At 40.7% G+C, this 7,756-nt stretch overlaps 1 protein-coding gene across 1 annotated transcript in view; it reads left to right on the top strand.

The window, feature by feature from the left end:
* Positions 1-276: 276 nt before the first annotated feature.
* The window catches only part of Fam19a2 (family with sequence similarity 19 (chemokine (C-C motif)-like), member A2), a 434,441-nt gene continuing 426,961 nt past the window's right edge, over positions 277-7,756 (top strand). The window contains exon 1 of the mRNA XM_013020543.1: positions 277-422. The gene's annotated coding sequence lies outside the window, so the exon portion shown is untranslated. The remainder of the gene's footprint in view (positions 423-7,756) is intronic.

The raw sequence follows: 7,756 nt of genomic DNA, 5'->3' as shown, positions 1-7,756 counted from the left end.
GTGCCGCCGAGGGCTGCGGGGCTGGGCGCGGACCCGCCACACTCCCTTCCCCACCCTGTGAACACACCTTTGGATTACTTTGACGCTGAGAGAGAGAGAGAGAGCGAGCGAGACCCGCCTCGCGCCAGGCCACTCGCTGTCCGGGGTGCGGGGTATTTCCAGGTTGGGAGACTGCGGGACCCTCCGTGCCATCGCCCCCCCCCCGCGCACACGCACGCACACACACACTCACACACCCGCTCCGAAGGCACACGCACGCCCTCCACCAGCTCGCCCCACCAGACGTGGCTTCCCTATGCCCCTGGATGCTGACGGCGGATTGGCATCTCGGAAGCGATGCGAGAGCGGTGAGGCTGGCGCCGGCCCGAGGGAGCTGCAGGGACATCGCTAGGTGTTGCCGCCACCGGGGAGCCGGGCTGCAGGTAGGTGCGAGTCCCGCTGGCCACCCCCGCCCGCCCCACTCTACGCCCGGACCCACAGCTCCATCCCCGGTCCGCTCCGGGGATCCCAGTGCCAACCCGAACCCCCGCGCTGGGCACCCGGACCGTCCTGGGCTTTCCCTTGGGTCCGGGACAACTTGGGCGTGGGAAGAAGGGGAGGAGGAGAGGGGGGGGAGGCTCGCCCCAAGAGGCGAGAGGCGAGGGCCAGGGGCTAGCCTGGCCGCTGGGTCTCTCCTAGTCAGCGGGCAAGGGCCAAGGAGTGGGCACAGGGTGGCGAGGAGAGGGGGTAGGCGCCCTCCTCTTCTCAGCCCCATTTCTCCTCCCGCGGCCGAGCGGCCGGCCGGGCTGAGCACGGAACAGGGGATCGCGTTCCATCCGTCGCTCATCCCGGCCCGTAACCATTTTGGAGTCCTAATTTGGAGTTGAGGGGTGTGTGTGTGCGGGGGGGGGGGTCGCGCTCAAGAGGGCATTCATGATCAGTGGATTGTGTCAGCTCGCCTTTCTGACAGCCCCTACTTTTCCGTCCACTTCTGATTAGTTCATTCTGGGGTCTGCCTGCGGTGGGGTGGGCGTTTCAGGGAGGCGATGGCGATTTCCACCTTTAACGATTGTCAGGAAGAACCACGCGGCTAAGTTCCTGAATCTCGCCTATCTGGAGATTTGTTTAAACACAAACAAACACACACAACCCCAAGCAGATACTTTATTCCAGAATGAACGCTAGCTTTTGCAAAGGCTACGACAAGAGAGCATCAGCGAAGGACTTTTTTTTAAGTAGTGTGCAGAAAAAGGCACCGCTTTCCGCTCAGAGTAAATGCCTTTCCATTTCCTCCTAGATTTGTATCTCCAGAATCTTGCCCATAGTACACGGTTGTTCCCGCCCCGTTGCTTTGTGGTTCCTTCCCCCTCCTAAAACGCGGGGTGTCTACCAGGAGCGATTTTTCTTAAGGCTTCTGTTATTTACTGATCAGCCAGGAACATGGGATTGCCAGAAGCTGCTTCAGCCAGGGAAAGTTTGAGAGCCATTGCCCTATTTCTCTTAGAACTGCAGGTGGAACTATCTAGTCTCTACTTGAATAGGACAACCCCCGGCTCTAAGAGCCCTTGGCTAGAGGCTGCTTTCCTATTCCCTATTTCCCGTGGAGCATTTGCAATCAAATGTATAGTTAGGACAGCCGCTGGCCTCGGCTCACCTTGTGCTGGGTGAGTATGCCTTGTGGCGTGAGACAGAAAAGAAAACACCTTCATTTTGTGAGTGTGAAAGCTCTTGGATTTTACAAAACCATCTCTGTGTGTGTGTGTGTGTGTGTGTAACCTTACCCAACTTCCAAACCTTTCCTTTACTCTGTGTACCCCTAAAACATTCAGGGTTATGAGGGTCTTGCCCTGAGACAGGGTGAATTTCAAAGAGTATTGACAGATTGGTTCCTGTCATCCCTACTGGATTGTTCTAGACATCAACGTTCAGACTGTTACCAATTAATACTCTAACACTATTCTATTAGGTGATAAGTTAAGAAAAATGAGTAATTAAGAGTTCAACATAAAGTCATACGCTGAAATTAGTTGCAAAGGAGATGACAAATACTTTTAATGGTCAGCTTTAGGGTTATTTGTATTTACAGTACTCTTTCCATGTTTGCACAAGTATTCTTATACTGGTGAATCATTCACAGTTCCAAAATTGGCATCTTATATTTAAAAGGAAAGATCAGAAATGTTTGTCTCTTTCCTCTATTTTATTTTGGGTCTCATCCTGATTCAGTTGATTGGATCTTGACATTCTTGGAATCCTAATTTTTTAAAGCTATCAGTAGCCCTTGAAGGGCCAACAAAACCACACCGAAGCCTCTTTTACTTTCATTTTCCTAATTTTCAATGAAAGCAAGTGGGTTGTATTATTTGTAGATATAAGACTTTGAGAACAATATCACTGCTCATTGGGCACTTAGGCAAAAGGAGTCTTTTCAAGAGGGAAAAACTGTTTTAGAGTGTTTTTCTTCAAAGCAGATGTTTTTAGAGATTAACATTTGATTATTTCTTGCCTTTAATACCAATTAGTTTTTTAGGATTCTGGGTCTCATATTTATATATAGTGCTATGATACGTGCTTCTTAAGAGAGTCAAATCCCTTAACATGAGAATAAATACCTATCTAAGGCTCCAAGTTAAGCTAGAGGGGAAAGCTAAGGTTTCTGAGTGTGTGTGGTTTTGAATTGGAAAAGTATTAGCTACTTAACAATGACAGATGGGAGAATAAAGATTCCTTGAACTGCTCATGGATCTGTGTCAAATGCATATGTATTGCTTAGAGATTGCATTACAATGTTTACTAACCACCAAGTTACAAAATATGATGACATGGCTGTAAAGAGATCTGTTTTTAGACATGGCCATTTTCCCCCTTTAAAAATTTATATAATGATGAAACTTAAGGGTTGATAGAAAAATTTTTAGAGAAATTGTTTTGTCCTATCAAAAGAATTTCATAGTGTTGAATCTAATATTTGCAATATAGCGTTTCGATGCTCATCTCCCAGTGTATTTTCCTATATTGAAATGTACAGGTTGATTTATCATGGATTACATTTTATGAGTTACCCTGTACAGGAAGAATAAGCCATATCTCTCTAGTATTTCCCAGGCATTTATTATCTTGGCCTCCAAAAAAAAAAGTGTATCAGATTGTTTCCAAGTTCAGCTGTTAACTGAAAACTGATGGGCATTTACTGATGGCTCTGTAATGCGTGTCCCATGATCCAAAGTGTCAGTAGTCATCTCTACTATATTTGAGGAGATGAAACAGCCAGAGTGCAAACAGTTCAGAGCCCCTGCTTTTAATTCTGCAGTATTTTATTAGGGATGCCTCATTAAGTCACATTATTCTGCAGCTGCTTCGTTCATGGAAACTTCAAGTTAAAAAAAAAAAAGGAACTTTACCATGCACTGCAGTTTTGTTTTCTTGGTGAAAACTCATAGGCTGAAGTAAAATATGCATTCAATATTAGTCCCCTTTGCTCTATGCCTGCCATTTTGGAACATAATTCATCAATCTGTTATTAGCAGACTTTCATCAAAACAAAGAGAAGAAAAGCATTAATATGGACTGCTGCTAAATTATGAAGGCCAAGTCAGCTGAACCAACTTCCTGTCTGGCCCATGCACTTGCACAGTATTTCATATGATATAACTTACTTTGGAGTCATTGATTTGGTAATGCTATGTAATATGATGAATTGCTGTCTTACTTGAAAATTCTTTGGTTAATCAGATTGTGAGCTGCTTGGAGCATATTGAACTATTAACTATTTCATTAGAAAGGGAATCATTTTACAATGACTCACCATGAGTCTGTTTAGAAAACAGTTTCACTAGAGATTTGGAGTACAGTCTGAAATGGGTGACAGATAGGCCTAAAAAACTGAAACTTGCCAGTTAATTTCATTGTTTTAGTTATTATTGGCCATAGACTTCTTGGGTATTTTTCCAAAGGGCTGATTCTATTCATTCAATGTAGTGATTCACTTGCCTCTATCAATAAACTAATAAAACTAATAACTGTCTTCTTATACAAGTTTTAAGCAGAATGATTAGACTTACTACAATGTGAAGAAAGCAGAATTTAAATACATTTCTCTGAAATATCTACATAATCCCTATATCTATACCTGTTTATGGCCCCACACAAATGTTTTTAATGGGGCCCATTTAAGTACTGATTTTGTCTTAAAGATAGCAAGTAAAGATTTAGAAAGACTATATTTTTAGGGAATAAGTTTTGCACTATTTTACATGATTTGACCTACATCATGACTGCATCCGGTTTAACAAGGTCATTTATAATTGAGTTTTACTCTTTGAGCCACTGTTTCAGACATTGCAATTTTTTCCTTCAGTTTTCTTTCTGAGATACTTTCATTGGTCAGGCTACAAATGCAAAAAAGAACGTATGAATTTTGCTCTGTCTGTAGGGACATTTTGGGATGTGTTCCTTGACAGTACAAGTGGGAGTTATAGCACACTTAAAATACTGAATATATTTATATATTGCCTTACACCATCAAAACACAAGCCACACATGATCTTGGAGCTTACTATTGTGGTTTGCAAATATTGTCTACAAAATTTTCTATTTATGCTAGGTTTCCAAAACCCACCTAGTTCCAATGTGCATATATGTATATACATACATACACACACACACACACATATATACATGCATACATACACACACATATATATATATACATACATACATATGTATATATGCTGGATTTTTTTCAGGAGCTGTAATGATAGGCTAGTGGCTGAAATCTCTAAATCTGGCCTAATTAGACAACTGATTTGTATTGTCATTGGAAATGATAAGACTTCTTATGGAGGGCAGGGATGGTAGGAGGGGACAAGAATGCTTGATAAGAAATTTACTCATTACCTTACTTATGTAATTTGTAACCCCTCTTCTGTACAGTATTCTCACAATAAAACATTAAAAATGAATATATGAGCTATAAGAAGACTATTCCATTTGGTTCACAATGGTTCATATGTGGTTCGGGGTATAACTAAGGAGTCAGAACATATTTGCTAATTCATTGTTATTCACTTCCTCCAGTCTCCCAAATTACTCCACAGTGGCTATAATTGCTTTATGATTTCCCCTGAATGGCCAGTTAGCAAAGGTACATTTCCTTTTCCTCTAGCAATCACAAAAACAGTCATTCACTTAAATTTATATTTATATTGTTTCTTTTGTGCAGTAGATTTTGGAAACTTCTTACAATGAGATTCAATAATGTGATAATGTTGTATTGTAGCAACTACAATGACAGGTGGGATTTAATACTTGGACAAAATGGACACAACAAGCCAAACAGTCTCCTTTGTGCTCCAATCTCCTTAGGCTATGTCAAGCTAACTCCCTGAAGCCCAGAGAGTTCAAAGTAGCTTTTGATGAAGGCCAGGTTTGTTTTTACTAAATATTTTTATATTTCCCTGTGTTTGTTTCTGCTATGAACTAGTCACTGTGTAATTGCATACATGTGAATGGGCCACTGTGTTGCCCTTTAAAGGTCATGCAAAGAGTCTAAACCTTCCAATTTGCAGTGTTAATTGTCTATGGCCTCCTATAGCTACCTATGGAGCTTTCTATTGAGCTTAATAATACAGAACACTTTGCCTTTCTTATGTGCATTAGGTAGCTCTCTATAAACAAGTCTGAAAATATCCTTAGTAGATACTCGACAGAAGAGTTTTGGAAAGGTTTTTACTTGGAATTTAAGTTTCCAATCAGAATGGTGTGGGCCATGAGGAGACAAGACATTCTTTCTGAAGCAAAAGATAACCTATAATTTGACATTATTACCTATATATACAAATTCAGCTTTTAAGAAACTTGAGCTCTCTCTCTCTCTCTCTCTCTCTCTCTCTCTCTCCCTCTCTCTTAACCAGGTCCTTCTTAGAGATCCTAGTAAGAATGCATCTGAATATTCAAAATAGTAAATGTATAGCAGATATAATACCAGTAATCTAGATGTGGTTTTGTTTGTAGTTTTCGTTGGGAAGTTGAATTGAATGAAATAGCTTTAACTTTAGATTTTCTCTTTTATGTTGTACAAGAAGATAGAAAATAGATGGTCTACATTTCAGAGCAGTGATCCCAAAGCCAATAGGAGAGACATAGGGCACGGAGATCTCATACTTCATAAAACAGAGGCACCGTTTGGGGAAGCTTTCAGTTCAAGGAAAACATTTAACCTAAGCATTTTTTCCCCAGTGTTATTTCTTGAAATGTTACACGATAGTAATTTCCTGATAAAATAACTATAATTATTAGAACCCCATTTCATTTTTATTTTACTTACTTGTGTATTCATATACTCTAAAATTATCTTTTAATAGTTGTACAAAGGGGTTTCAATTCCACATCTCACTTTATCAACACAATGCACAAACCCTTTTAGAGTGCTGGTTAAAGTGTTACAAAATATACGTCTAAAATATATGGGTTGAAATTTAGACTTGGTTATTTGAGCATATATTTTACCCATGACATTAGTGAATGGTCAAATTTCATAGCTTTCTAGTTTGGTTAGCATATAAGCGTTGAAAAGGACTGTTACAAAAAAAAAACCAAACCAGTGTGAAGTAGGGACAGGAACTTTGGAGACTACGGAGCTCTCAATAAATAGCTAAGGAACCACAAGCGAGTCACTCTATTCTGGTGGGCCTCAATTTCTCAGCAACAGAGTTCTTTACTAGGGTTTCTGAGACAACTGAGAATGTGAGTTTTTTTTTCAATGTATCCAGACATACTGTCATCATATTGAGGTACAGTGATGTTGTATGCCTTAAGGAGCATATCTTTTAGTTTCCTAAAGCCAGTGAAGATTTAGCAAATGGTTCCAGGGATACCTTGAAAGACCCTGTAAAATTTTCATTGACTAAATAATCTGTTATCATTCTCTGACTTTAAAAGATAGAATGATAATGATGATGATGGTGGTGGTAGTGGTGATGATGATAGAAATGACTAAGGAACAGAGACTATAAAACTGAATCAGACTAAACTTTGTACTTCAGTTTAATTATGCTGCTTGGTTTGCACAGTGTTGTTTCCTTGCAAAACTAGTTGGAATAGGCCATGGGCCTCAGGTTTGTTAGGGTTACTATACTTGCTCATTTTCATAATCACTGAAATGAAATAGTTTGACCTGGTCAGTCTCAGTATGACCACACAAGAAAACAGCTAATTTTTATATATTTTATGACCACGAAATGCATTCATTCAAAATCTGTGTATGGATTTTTAAAATTTTATAATCCTTAGTAGCCTTTACTTATCCAAAAAGTATTTACTTGGCGTTGTTGGTTTTGCTACTGTAAAAATACCGTAGAGTAGAGGGCTTATACACAAACATTTTATTTTTGTTTTTGTTGTGGACTCTGGGGCTGAACTCAAGCTTGGGCCTTTCCTCTGAGCTTATTTTGCTCAAGGCTAACACTCTACAACTTGAGCCACTGCTGCAGTTCTGGGTTTTTTTTTTTTGGTGGTAAACTGGAGATAGTTTCATGAACTTTACTGCCCAATCTGGCTTTGAATTGCAATCTTCATATGAATTTCAATCTTCATATCCCAGCCTCATGAGTAGCTAGGATTACAGGAATGAGCGACTGGTATGGGGTTGTACACAGACACTTGGAATTCCAAGATCCTATCCTTTCCTACTTTCTTCCCTCCCCTCCCTCCCTCCCTCCCTCCCTCCCTCCCTCCCTCCTTCCTTCCTTCCTTCCTTCCTTCCTTCCTTCCTTCCTTC

This window comes from Dipodomys ordii, unplaced genomic scaffold, assembly GCF_000151885.1.
Source record: "Dipodomys ordii isolate 6190 unplaced genomic scaffold, Dord_2.0 Scaffold3, whole genome shotgun sequence".
In the NCBI taxonomy this organism is placed as follows: Eukaryota; Metazoa; Chordata; class Mammalia; order Rodentia; family Heteromyidae; genus Dipodomys; species Dipodomys ordii.
This window is presented reverse-complemented; position numbering and strand designations above follow the sequence as displayed.